This window comes from Kryptolebias marmoratus, linkage group LG12, assembly GCF_001649575.2.
Source record: "Kryptolebias marmoratus isolate JLee-2015 linkage group LG12, ASM164957v2, whole genome shotgun sequence".
NCBI lineage: Eukaryota > Metazoa > Chordata > Actinopteri > Cyprinodontiformes > Rivulidae > Kryptolebias > Kryptolebias marmoratus.
Window position 1 is genome coordinate 7,718,923 of NC_051441.1, and position 15,203 is coordinate 7,734,125.

Genomic DNA, 15,203 nt, shown 5'->3' on the forward strand with positions numbered 1-15,203 from the left:
GAGCCCTGGAAAACAAGTGCAAGGCTTTGATGCAGCGGAGCCCAGACGTGCACGCGAATACACCCGCGCGTGCACGTCCGGGAGAAGAACATAGATAGATAGATAGATAGATAGATAGATAGATAGATAGATAGATAGATAGAACAGCCTTGCAAAACAACCAGTCAAGTAAATAATAAAGTAATATTTAACATCATTTCATATTTCTGAGGAAAAGGAGCTGCACCAACATTTGCAGATTTGCATCAGTATTACAAATTCGCTAATATCCAGTTAAATTAAAGACGTGCCATTCTTCGAACGAATACATATCGCCCGTCTTTAATACCAGAGTTTAAAAAAAAGTTCATCTTGTATCCAGAAATGACGGTGCTTTATTTGGTCAAATCTTGTGAATAACATTATGTGAAGTCTCGTGATCTGTTAGTGCTTGGAGTATGCATTACGAAAGACTGTCAGCTACCACCACATCAAATATGGCCATTTTTGTGTAGGCTAAGGTCGATTAGCTGCGGCGGCCATCTTGAACTACGTTAACTTTGAAAGTTAATCAGCTTTAGATGCCAACCCGATGATTATTTTCTGCAAGTTGAATTAAGCTCTGTTCAGTGATTCATGAGATATTTTAATAATGGTACTGGCAAACGAACATATCCTCACACAGAGAGACACTGGCAAAAACATTGTCACTCTGCCTGCCTTCAGCAATAAATATGTCAAAAAGAGAGACTCACTGGGGTTTAAACAATATAGAATATCTATGCTTTGATTACAGTGATGATAATGAATGTGCTGTGGAACAGAGTTAATTGAATAATGAGTTGGGTTTCTGTTAAGTACCCTCTTCTACAGGCCAACCACGTGAGGTTTTGTAATGATTTATTTTTAACAGTCTTTGCCTGCAGCTTCTTGGGATTCTGAACTAAAACAAAAATCACAACCTGTGCTGCCCATGTCTGTCCACCCCTCCTTGATAAATGCTCCTTGGAGTAAAAACACAACATGTCACCTGTGGTGATTCTCTTGACTGACCAGAGTCAACAGAGTTGAACCCTAAAAAAACAAGACTAGAGGAGACAGTTCTCTGTTTGTTTTGCAACACACAAACACACACACACACACACAGACATTTTAAAATTAAAAATACACACTTAATTAAAATTAATTTTTTGTCTTGGCTTATGTTGTTTAGCTGTGGTGTCTATCTTGAATTGGATTGATTCCAAAACTGAATCAGCTGTACATGAACATTCAGTAATTATTTACAGAAAGTTTTGTTAAAATCCATCCTCTGGTTCACAAGATATTTTGCTAACAGACAAACAGGATTGACTCCACCAGTTAATACTAAAGTTTCAAGCAAAGATCTCAAGTATGTTTTGTAAGTGTCTCTCAGCTACTACCACTTCACATTTTAGTATAATATTTGTAAAACTGACTGAATAAAGCAATTTTGACATTACCGCCTTTTCCTTTGGTGGCGGTTGATAACTTGGTAAATTAATAAATGTGAGATATGAAGGTGCACCAATTATAGACATATATGCGTCATACCCATAATCTCCATTTTTTGTTAGGTATTAAAACTCCTAACTCAAAACAGTTATATATTACCATAAAAAAAGTAAAAACAGTATTAGTAATGAAGTTAATTTTTTTTATTATCAAGACAATTATTAATATTTTTTGACAAACAAAACCCTTAATTGTTTTTTGTTGTAAGCTCAGGATAATCTCAAAAAGTATTCAGAATGATGTCAGCCTAGTGTGGTCCTTTCCCTGCTCCTCCCTATTTGCTCTGTTTGGTTTAGCAGAAGGTTGAATGTCTCCACTCCTGCTGCCCTGAGTGGTGTGGTGCACACCCCTGTAGTTTCACAGAAAGAAAAAAAGGAGATGAGGTGAGTAGGGAAATGGAGCAGGAGATAAGTCAAGTGTGAGATTCATAGAAAAATCAATGACAGCAATTACTCCTACCTTCCTCTGATGTTGCTTTTGCCACTATTTCTGTATTATAGCGTGTCATCCTGAACAGTGTGTCTGCTTGAACATACAATAAGCATGAAGCTAATCAAACTGACTATGGCTGCCAAGATGAATAAAAGTGACGTTGAGTCATTGTATGGGGCCAGAGTTGACTGAATTGAGTGGTCATGCACTCCTTGCTTTCTTTTGCCCCACTCCTTCTTCTTCTCTTCAGCTCTTTTCCTATTAGAAACAGAGGCCACTGATGAAGCTGGGGAACAATTTTGAGGAAAATGCAAACAAAGCATGACCCATTTGTCAAAGATAAAGCAATCTTCTTTTTTCACCCTTAACTCAGGCCAGGAGAAAGAAGAAAATGCACCTTTGGGGCTAACATATTTCCTCACAGGGAAGCAGAGTTCATCATGTCTCTGTTTTAGTCATCCAAACTTGTTTCTGCAATATATTTCAGGAAACTGTACCAATAAAATTTATGTTATAATAGTTTTAGTCTAGAACTTTCTTCGGTTTCCCATGTCTTTTTCTGCCTCTATCTTTTACTTTTATCCTCTCATGGATCTCAACAACATCTATGTAAGCTTTTGATTTCTGGTTGTTTAATTAAGTTTCATGTCAGATTTGATCTAAGATTATGCTTTATGTTTATTTTTGTGCATGTGCTGCCAAAAGTTTTTTTAAGTTTATCTAACAATCACTAGGTTTTCTGTTCTTCCTAGAAACTGTGTGTGAGTGTTCCAACAGACATCTTGTTTGTGGAAAAGTACAAAAGTTTCAGCATCAGCTGTTTAGATTGGATTATTTTTTATTAAGCCACCCTATGTAAGCCCACTTTCATAGAGAATTTCAGTTTTCAAGATATGATTCTCCAAAGAGAGCAAACTCAAACACAGTTCTGGAGGTCCTAGAGAAAGAGCTGCTTTGAGTTATCTGCGATTACAGTGACTCTTATTTAGAGAGAGACTTGATTATAGATCAACATACAGACATACGCAGACAGTCAAATTTAATTTTGTGAAGTCAGAGTGTACGAGTCTCTCCATCCATTGAGGAAACATTACAAAGCTTATGGTTGTTATTGATCTTTGTAATGTAACTGTTGCTGCCAGTGTTGCTGAGTTATTATGCAATAAAAACGAGGGACCATATGCTTCCTAAGCGAATCCAGAATGTTGAGTCTGGATTAGTTTGTCTGATAGACACGTAGAACATCTGAAGCTCATTTAGTTTACCATCTTTGGCTTTTGACATTAAAACTCTAATTACATTCTTTGCACGTTAATATAATAAACTACATGCCAGTGCACATAAAAAGAGAAGTAAAACCCCCAAAACTCCTAAAAGTATTACACATTTATGTGAGCCAACAAAAAGGCATGCAAACATCACAAACACATGTATCTCACACTTAAGCAACCTTAATGAATGTCTAATCTGCTTGCACAGGTACAAACAGCAACAACCACCTCCTAAATGTACAGTTTTCACACAGATTGACTGATACAGCTTACTATCACACGCCTATCAAGTTTTTGTCTGTACTAGGACAACAGGATATAAAATTCATAAATTGTAATGTAGGGAATTGTTCACAACAAACATCTGATTAATGTGAGCATTTTTAACATTGTCCAATCAAATTCAAACTAATGAAAGGCCAAAAATTTGTTAAAGGAATGTCTATCTCCCACTGTCTTTCATGCCAAAGTGTAATTAAGATCATCTTAATCACATGATAGCGTTTTAGCCATTTCAGTCAAGCCTTGAAAATAATATTTTTTCCAATGTCATGCAGTATTGCAATCTGTGACACTCAGAGTATGTGTTGTGACTGACTCTCATCTACTACCACATAAATTTTATTTTTCAACATTTGCAAAAGAAATAAATGAAAAACCTGGGTTGGATCCAAACAGTTATTGACAAAGTTTTAAGCAAAGATCTTGTGCACTCAAAATTTGTGCTGGGGATCAGTCTCAGCAACTACCACAATTTTAGATCATTATCTGTAAAATTACCTGAGTTATAATAATTTCTGTGTTTTGTAAGGTCAGTTGGCTGTGGCAGCCATCTTAAATCTGGTTGACTCCAAAAGTTGTAGATGTACTTCTAATGATTACTTTCTGAAAAATAAAATTGATAAAACAAAATTGTCCAGTTATTCATGGGATGTTTTGGTAACAGATAAACTCACAAACACATTCGCACAAACAAAAATGCCTACTATACAAAAAACAATATTGCTCACCTTAGCCTGTTGGCAACTTGTGATAGAATTGGAATACATGAGGCACATTAGCAGTAATAAAGCTCAGCCAGTCAATGGGACTGACAGTTAGGTGTTCTTTCAGCAGAGTGCTCAGATGGAAAGGCGTGAAACTTTCTGTGACTGCTAGAAGATGGAACTAAACATGGCTTTTCACACCCATTCTTAACTGTAGCACTTTGCTACCTGCAAAAATCAGGACAACTCAGGTTACTTTTGGGTTTGTTAAAAGAAGCCCTGCCATATTCTACATATCTGCCACGTCCTAATTTAGCAGACATAATTAATCCTAAAAGACGTGTGTAAGGCAGTCTGTTGTTGAGCAAGTCTTTGCCTGGATCACAGAAACATGAACAAAAAAGGAGGGCACAACCTAGGAAATTTAAAAGGAAGGTGAAGACATAGGAACACACAGACACACCTGCCCATCCCTTTCTCCCCTTCAGCATCCATAAGGTTGTCCACTCCTTTTTCCCCTTTCTCCAAACAAGGGAAGCATAGATGCTCCAATGTTGTGCTAAATGGGATGAAAAGATGATGCATAATGCGAGAAGAGAGAAACACGAGGCAACCGAAGTCCACATCGCCCACAGCAAGAGAAACCAGCAGCTATTTGTTGCTGACATTTTTCTCTACTGCTTTTTTCTGCTCCATTGAAGCTGTGGCAGCTTCCTGTTTTTTTCATGCATTCATTTTTTTTTCTTTTTTTCCTAGAGAAGTCTGCCTGTACTGCAAAGTTCCTGAACATCACAAGATTTCACTTTCCACTGCCACACTCCAGAGAGTGAGTGCAAATGGGTGTGAGCGAGTATCCATGTTAGTGAGTGCAGCATGTACACAGTTGTGCAACAATCTCCCAAGAAAGTGTAGAAGTAAAGCTTTGATGTAGGTCTGTCCAAAAAGAGTAGGGTCAGGTTTTCTCCATTAGGGAAAGATGTTTACTTTTTTCTTGCTAATAACATGCAGCACACAGCTTCACTTCTTTCACTGTAGAGCAGGAGTCCTCTTGCCAGAAAATGTGAACCAGAAAAAATATGATCCTGAAATCTAAAATGAACTTGAAAGGCAGAAGAAAGAAGAATGCACTATTCATTACCTCTGAGATGTTTTAGCCCTCTGACCAGTAAAATGTGGGACATAAAGAGAGGTACTAAAATGCTCCTGAAAGTGATGAGGGCCTTGTGCCTTCTCTTAAAGCAGCTTTAGCTGGCAAACCTCTTCTCTGACAGTGGCTGTTGTTAACTCACAGTTCTCTCTGAACTTTATCTTTTAGCACCCATTTGAACTGACATCTACAAGCAAATGTACTGTATGTCTCAGGTTGATATCTCCCAGTTTGTGGCTTCCATTCTACTGTGTTATTATGAGTTTATAGTGCCAGCACAAAAAGGGAGGGAGGCCAAGATAAAGAGCTAGACACTAGTGGGATAAAGGAACGGTTTTACATAATTAAGCAGATAGAAGTGATTACAGCGGCTTATCCATAGAGCACAAACTGCACATATTCAGCCTCATTATGAAGTCAAAGACTCCAAACTGTCGCTGATGGCTTAATTACAGTTTCACCGTGGAACAAATGCTAGAGCCATTACAGCAATTCACAAACCTTTTCTTGATCACAGTCATCAGAGGAGGTGCTTTCTTTACTCTCTAATTTTTGTGTTAGCTTTCTACTCCTTCCCATTTTTACCATACTTATGCTGGTGTCTTCTGCTCCTAACCAAATGCTGATACATCGTTTCATTTTCCTTCTGTTGTAACCAATATTACAGAAAGAAAGAGAAAGAAATACACTCATATTCCTATTAAATTGCCTATCTATGCCCTCAGTATTCAAATGCTCACTTGGGCCTATTGCAGGGCTCTTACTTGTGTAGTTGGTAGAAGCTTAGGTTGTCCCTCCGGCCTCCACAAGCTGCACAGAGGTGGGCCAGCAGGCACCTGAGTGTGGACTCAGCAGTTCTTGGAAGTTAGTGTCAGGAGCCAGACAGAAGGGTTTTTATTCTCCAGTCTGCTTCTGCATTATCTAATCACATGACTACCTAAAGCCTGAAACTGGACACAGCTGAGAGGCAGCATGCAGATTGGTTAAATTAATATTATTGTCAGTGGAGCTATGTAGAGGAAACGAAGGCAGGAGGGACACTGGCATGATTGGGTCAGATAAAAAGAAATAAGTGTTTTCTTTTAGTCCAAGTTGTTCATCTTTTTGATGCACAGATTTATTTGTTGACGCATACATTTATAAGTCATAACTTACTGTATACTGCATATTACAGAATGAGGCACACACATGCATAAACATGTAAAACACACATACATGCACAAAACAAACAAAGCACACGTATCCTGTGCTCCTTCCCCTGAAGGCCTTCATTAGATAAAAGGAAAACAGCTCTTTCCAGAGCTGCAGTGCAATTATTCAGCGTAGTCAAGCATGTCTCTGTGTGACAAAGCAAATTGCTTTTTTCAGTTTGCTGTTCCCAATACAGATAGAGCTTTCAAAATCTAAGGGGAAGCCTCGCACCACTGCTCTCAATGCTGCGAGAGATACTAACAGTTATTTACCCCCACTGTGTGTGCCCGTGTTTATCCGTCAGATGACTTTATACATGTCTGTGTGCTGTGCATTTATGCACAAGTGTCAGCATTGAGAGGTACATAGTGATGCATGACAAACAGTCAGTATTTTTTTCTTGCAATTTTACTGAAATATGGCTTGATTGACAGAAGACCAGCGTGTCATGGTGTGCTATGATCTGAATAAAAGAACTTCATGTACTGTATGATGCTTGTTTCAGTGTTGTGAAAACAGGCTGTAAAATGAATACTCTTTCATGCTTCACAGCAGCATATTATGAAAAGGTACCAGACTTCCACACCAGCAATCTTTGCAGCTGTATTTACTTTCAATTCAGTTTCAAATTATATTTTGACATTTTTGGCATTTATTCCAATGAATGCAATTTGACAGGGATAAAAAAAATCTGCTATGACTTATAAAACTTTTCTCCACTAAAACCATCAAAATGTCATTAAATTTAACTCGGGCTTAACTGTTGAATCTGAGTTGTGAAAATAACGACTGAGGGCATTTGTATGAAAGTGGTCCGAAAAATATGCAGCCACTTTCTCAGGACTGGCAGATGATTATTCCTCCCTTCATGTTACGCTGACTGAGAGAGCTGTTCTCGGCTACTGAGTCCTTATTTATCTTATCCCCGCACCCTCCAGCAGCCTCCCAATCAATAACAAGGGACCTGGAGCGAGAGAGAGAGAGGCAGAGGAGAAGTCATCTAAAGTGAGGCAGTGGGAGAGGAAGCACAAGGACAGAGCAGAGGGTGGAAATTTATTTGTGCCGTCTACTGCTTTGTGGCCACACAGGGAGACAGATGCTTTTGGGAAGCTTCAGAAATCTCCTATGTCATTATGGACTATGTCAATTGATTTTGTGATGATTTTTTTCTTCATATTGTTGACTTATTTTATTTGTGAGAAGTAGCATTACTTTATATCTGCATAAATTGAACTGATATAGAAAGCAATAAAAAGTGGGACCAATGTATGAAGGCTTTATTTTAAATAAAACAATAATTCAAGGCCTCTATAAAGTTTATGATTACCTGCTGTGTTGATTATTTTTGCTAGATGGTAAAAACACCATTTTAAACAAGAATAAAAACTGATTATCATCCACTGTCCTGCCACCATGAATCCAGTGGAAAGCTTGAAGGAACACCACACGTCCAAATTTCCAGGAATATACTTTCTGGTTAGCTTGTTGCCATAGAGACATACTGTTGTCATGCCAACAATTTACACAGCATGTAATATGACAATCACAGGATAAGGTGAGCAGATCTGAACAAAAAACATGTCACAACTTTGCTGTGGAGGGGCAAGTTGGTGGTTGTTTTAAAAGAACAGCCAACCCTTAGACAGCGAGAGCACAGAGTTCAGACAGAATTTTTATAGTGACATAGTTAGTATTAACACATACTGAGTTGGTTCAGAATGAAAAGCTCAAAATGAAGAGAAAGCATGCTTGTAAAGGAAGACATTACACACTTTATAAAGCTATGTAAAAGAAAGCAATTTGGCAAGAAACTGGAGCTGGAGCTTCACTGAGCTTTTTTATGTCCTTACAAGCAGTCTTAGGAAGCCTGCATGGGGACTTCAAAAAATATAAAAAACACACCCGATTTATGCCAGTCAGTGCTGTCCATGTGTGTCTGGAATATCTGATCAAATTCCACTGATGTAGCTTTCTGCCTGCTGGCTGTGGGAGGAATGAAGCGATGGAGGAAGGCAAGAAAAGGAAGGGAGAAAGAATTGCAAATACACAAAGAAAAACAGTGGATGGGATGAAAGAGACAACAAAGAGCAAGGGACAAAGACAAAAAAGAGGCTTTGACATTGACTGACAAAGGATTGGCTAACAAAATTAGTGAAACTGGATGAAAGGCAGATGGAAGAAGAGAGAAACTGAACAGCACTGGGCCCTGTGGAACCCAGTGACCACTCCAATTATCATCTATTTTCCTCAAAAATGGTTGGAGTTATTGTAAGTCAGTCCCTGGGGACCCAGACCGCTCCTCATTTTCTCAGAGATTCAATTCCACTCCATTCTCCTCTGTCTTTTACATATAAAACACTTTCTTCAATTATTCCTCCAACATTCATATCTGTATTATTTGACGCCTTTGCCTATTCAGAGTGACTGCTCATTTCGCCCCACTCTAGTGTGACTAGAATCAATCCCAGGCTCATTCCAAGATAGGCAGAAAGACCCTGTGTGTGTGTGTTCACCCTATGTGTAACTGTGGGTTGTGTATGACTGAGGACGAGAGCAAGACTGAAGAAAATGACAGACCAGTGGTGAGAGGGCAAATCCTTTAAAAGCAGCATGTAAATGAGTTTTTTGGCCAGGGAGGCAAGCATGAAGAGTGTTTGGTGTAATGAAGGTGTTTCTATCTTATCCAAGTCCAGCTTTCTCTCTTAAATGGTTTATTTACAATTAAATGAGGCTACATTTACACAGCACATGCCTTTCTCTTCCAGTTGATTCGAAACAAAGGAGGATTCTATCGAAGAGCTTTATCTGAGGGTGTATCACAGCCTATGCAGCCTCCTAGGCTTCTCCTTCTCTCTTTCTCTTTCTCCTGCCTTGTGTGTTCCTAATTACCAAAATATTGCCCAGTGTGCAGATTTGGGCCACAGCTGTATCTCATCAATCACTCTCTCTGTAAATACCTGGTCCCTGCATCAACTTCTTGCCAGATCCTTAAGCTACTAACACAGTTGGCTAGCCAAATGTGTTTATTTATTTATTTTGTGAAGTGCATACAATTACTTACAGTATTTCCTCTTCTTAGACTCAGCATCAACCAACCTTTTGCCACCTGCCTACATTCTAAAAAATCCATATCAAGTTTACCTTGTCTGGAAAATCTAAGTCAGATCTTGTTTCTGTAATACATTTGATATCTAGATCAAAAGCAGAAACATTGCACTGAAATCAAAACATTTCACACCATATTTGTTTTCCTTCATACTTCAAACATTAGCACAGTCAATTTTCTAACATAAGCCTTGTGTCTTCCAAAGTCAAACGAGTAAATAAATAGCAGACTTCAGAACAAAAACTGCTCTATCATCTCTGTTGTAGAGCCCTCGAGGCAATGAAATCTAAAGTTTATTTCAGTATTTGCTAATGCAAGATTACATATGTACATGCAGGTTTGTTGGAATGACAGGAAATAAGCAAATTCATAAACCACAATCCCTGTCAGATGTCTCAGATGTCCCACAAGCTAAACAAGCTCTGTAAGACTCCTCCTTCAGCCTGAAGGCTCCCTCAACACCAGCTTCAGGGATTACAAACTTGAAAACCCTCCTCATTGGTGAAGTGATGATCTTTGTACTTGTTGTCTGTGTGAGCAACCAGTCGAGATTTCTGCCTCAAACTGACACCCAGTTCAAATCTGAATTGACTCAAAACAAATATAATAAAAAGCATACAAATGTGGATTATCTGAGTCACTTTTCATCTGAATTCTTATTTTATTTCTAGGAAGTCAAAATGAAAAAGCCAGACATCAAACGTTGCTTTCCAACAAAACTGTTTAAAGTGCTCATGAAGTGAATATCACTTCTTCTGAAGGCACTGCTCTGACCTCAATCTTCTGCACTCTTTGCACTCTGAGCCTCATTCAGAATTTACTCTAGGCAGGTGTTTCCATATTCAGTGTGGCCCTTGCTCCAAGGGACTTCTGAGAGCTCACAGGTAAAAGGCATGTTGGTTGTCTGGGGAAAATGTGTGAACGGTTTCTTTCGACATCAGGCATTAGAGACCCACGTAAAGGGTTTGTGACCTCTGTGTGTGTTTTCAGTGAGTGGGGGTGTGGAATCTACATGGACCTGTGTATACATGTATGTATTTTCATGTCTCTGTGTGTAAACAGAGGGGAAGGGCTGCTACTCCAGTCTGCTGGCTGACAGACAGTCTCTTGGTTAATGAGCAGCTGTTGGCCATCACTATTCATGAGCCCTGTCACTCACCTCCTCTCTCAAAGCACCAGCACCTGAACCCCCCCCACCCCTCATCTCTCATTAGCTCTGCAGCGTAGACACCCACACCTACATGCAGTCTCTATCATAGCCACGTTCTTCCTACAAAGTGACTACTTACATGTAATGATGTTAAAAAGTTGTGAGGATCAGTGGAGGCTGGATCTTCAGTAGAATTCAAATTGAGACAGTGTGATTTGAGCATTTATTCAGGTAGCAAAGTATTCAATCAGTAGGTCTCTCCGCTTTCATCTGAAGCTGCAAAGGCACACAGATGGAACTTTACAAGAAATGGCTGTTTGATGTGTCCTACAGGAAATGACTGGAGAAACTGTTGGATAAATACTTCAGTTTTTCTCCCTGTATTCTGAGCAGTCACAGAAAATGAATAGTAGCATTAAAACTTTTCATATGGTTTGATTAACATTAGCCTGTCTTTTCTGCCTTCTCTCTGTCAATGGCAGTTGCTTTGTCAGTGACACTTGTGTTTCTATCTGTTCTTGAAAGAATACTCCATCAAAGAACCTACTGTATATACTGAAGATATTAAATTTTAGGGGAACAAAGCTGCCTTTCTCTCAAATCTACAAATTCCTTTGAATTGTGAAAAGTCTGTCACTGACTTTGTCAAAAATAAAATGGTCATTTTATGCAAATGCAGTGTGCTTAGATCCAAAAAACATCTCTAACTCCCTGGGTAAGTCAATCGAAACTACAAAAACACTTTTTTGTGTGACCAAACTGTGAGAAAGTCTTTCATTTGTATGTTAAAGTAAGTCCAGGTCCAATTGCAGTTTCAGAATATTAGTTGGTTTTGAATTATTGAAAAGCAGAAAAGTCAGGTCTAAAAGTACCTAATATTGTGAAAAATACTGAACCATAATTCATAAAGTGATGTATTTCATCTCAGTGGAAAAAAGCCTTGATTACTAGGACTTATCCATTTTGTCTGTATAAATAGTCAGATTACATGACATGAGCAATTTGTAAAAGAGACAGAAAATATATTGTTGTCTGTAACCATTGAATGACATTCAGCAAATTCTCACCTCAGGCAAAGGTATTTTGTCTATGCAGTTCAGATCTGCCTTGTAAGATTTATGAAAAGCATCCAGGTGCCCATGAAACGCTGCCACTTCTGATTCTCTGTGATAGAATAAATATCGTGTCAGTGTCGCTGCTGATACATGACATGGTGCATAGATCACTCAAGAGAGAAAGACAGTAAGGAGGGTGAACTGAGGAGGAGAATGAAGGGGCGGCAAAGTGAGAGGTGAAGAGAAGATGGAGACTTCAATGTATTCAGGACTGCAGACAGGAGCAGGCAGACTCATTGATGTGAATGGAAACGATTAGTTTCCCTCCCTTTTCAGCTGGAGTCTGAGCCAGTGTAATCCCACAGCTGAATCACTCAGTCTCTGTCTTTCGCTTGCTCTCTTTTCCTATCTGCCTTGTCTGATTTATGGGAAAAAATCATTTCTATTGAGTGATGGGGTCATGCAGCTACACCGCTTTCTCTCTCTCGCACTTTCACTCACTAACAAATGACACAAAAACACATGCAGACACACAGCTGAATACAGATCTGCTGTGTTTATGCTTCCTGTTTTCCTAATCAGGGCTAAAATAAATCCTGTCTTTCTCAGATTTCTGAACATGTTTATGTTACGATAGGTCAGAATTATTCCTACAACAACAACAGCAAAAAAACACATCTGAACCACTCTTTTTTGAACTTTCTAATTTCTTTCACTATTTGTTTCTGTCTCTTTCCAATTTATTTAAAGAGTCACCTTTAATAGCTTTAGGTGTCTGTGACAGCTTTAGTGAGAGGGTAAAATGAGTGAGGGTTGCAAGGCATTTCTAGTGTTTGTGATTTTGGGTGTGATGGTGAATACTGAAGGCTGCAGCAGACAGCAAATTGCAAGTTGGTGGTGGAGGTGGAGGGGGTGTTCTCAAGCCGTGCTTTTGAATCTGGGCTCTCTGTCTGCTAGATAATCATCTGACACTCTCTCAGACACACAAGGCCCTGGGCTTCCAAATCACTGCTGAGCTGCTCACCCAATCCCCCAGGGATTTCCATTTCCCTCACTCGCCTTCAAGCCATTTTTTTCACTGCTTTACTAATGTTAGCTTTGTTGATAAGAGCTTTTTGATGGGAGCAGTATCTGTGGAAATGATTTCCCCCACCTTTTGAAAGATAAAGGAGCTGTGGATGGGACCTGGCAGGAATGGGTGCTTGCATGCACACTAATAAAAGAACCCCTGCTCAGCCAAAAACAGTCACGATTTTACATTCTCACCCAACATACATCCAGGCTTTTACAACACAGAGCATTTTCAGCACAAGCTAAGGATGATTCAAGTTATTCAACTTCTCTTGAGAGGTACAAGATGCTAAAATGAGAACAGCATGCACACTTATGCACACATCAGTGGTTTGGAAAATAATGTCTGCAGTTATCATGCTGTGGCATAACATTTGGAATTGGGTGGACATGTTGAGTCCCAGGGAATGTCACTGCTCACCCTGAAAAGTAGAAGTTCCTGCTCTCTAATTAATCTGAACATCTGTTTAATTTGTTTGTATCTCATAGTGACTTTGTGACATGTTCAGCTTTGTTAAAAACAGTGTCACAGGAGACAGGCTGGGAAACAAGTGCAGAGGGAGTGCAGGAAAAGTAGACAGTCCAATGAACAATAAAAAAATTGTAATTTTTTCAGTTTTAGAATAAGGAGAAAGGCATGAGAGAGGGAGCTGAAGGGAGCAATAGAAAGAGCAGAGACGAAAAAAGGATGAAACAAAAGACTCAATCTTCCAATCATCTGTCAGTCCAGTTTGCAGTAGCTATGGATCTTGCTGTCTCTGGGTTACACTAATGTACTCCTGGGTCTGAAAGTAGCTCATCAGTGCCAACTATAGACTGACTTTTCTGTTCAAATCATTATTGGGACACTGGACAGCAGAGCAGAGCTATCTCTCTTTTTCAGATGGTGCAACTTAGAAAGTGGTAGTAAACCGAATCTAACACAGATTGCAAATCAAAATGTCTTAATGAGTCACATTTTAGAAACTGTTGAAAAGTTAACATGGAGACAGTGAATTTTGGTCTGGTTTGTATTTTTGATTGTACTGGGTTTTTAAGTAAGCAACATCAACATAAAAATAGAAATGTTTCACTTTACAATAAAGGTTGCAAACGTTTGAATAGTTGTTGAGGTACCATTGAGTAAAAACTGAAAAAGAACTGCAACTATTTACATAAATATTATTTGAAAGGCACAATAACAATCTCTTATGTTTATGTGATAATTAATGATTAGATTTGCACTGTTTAGTTTAGAGTACATTACAGACAACACACAAAGACAGAGGTGGCACAGTGGTGCAGTGGTTAAAGCTGTTGCCTCTCAGCAAGAAAGTTGCAGGCTTGCTACCTTTCTGGGTGGAGTTTGCATGTTCTCCCTGTGCACACATTGGTTTACTCTGGGTATTCTGGTTTCCTCCCACAGACCAAAAACATGCATGTTACGTTCATTAGTAACTCAAAATCATCCATAGGTGTGAGTGAGAAAGTGAACGGTTGTTTGTCTCTATATGTCCCTCTGATGAACTTGCGACCTGTCCATGGTGTCTCCCACCTCTCACACAGTGACTGCTGGAAGTAGGCACCAGCTACCTGAGATCTGGAAAGGAGAATATTTTATTTATAAATATCTTCCTGTTGGTTCCATAATGATACATCATTATCTGATTATTTCCTTTTACTAATTGACCCTAACAGTGTTTTAAATTGTTGACATTATTTTAATATTGGTGACATATCTTTAAAATACAAACAAAATTCAAAGCAACATACAAATATGTCACTTGTTTTTGAAGCACACAGATCTAAAGACAATAAAAATCTTTGTTTGTCCAATGATTTATGCATTTTTATTGCTTACTTGATAAGTGGAAGATTTATTCATATAAAAAGCCAGTTTGCTCACTTGAAAGAGCAATTCTATGAGTTTCCCAAAGCATGTGCAGAGCTGAGCCCCCCGATCATCATCATAATAATAATAATAATAATAATAATCATTTTATTTAAATAGCGCCTTTCAGGACACCCAAGGACACTTTACATCAATGAAGAAATAAAAAAAAATAAATAAAAAAGCAGTGCAAAGAACAGGCATGAGTTAAAATATAAAATACATAAAACAAAGTTAGGAGGGGTAAGCTAGTCTGAAGAGATGAGTTTTAAGTTTAGTCCTGAACAGAGAAAGGGAGGTGGTGTTTCGTAGGTCAGGAGGTAGAGCGTTCCAGAGGTGGGGGGCAGAGCAGGAGAAGGCCCTGCTCCCCATGGTGGAGAGGCGGGCAACGGGTACATGTAGGTGTAGC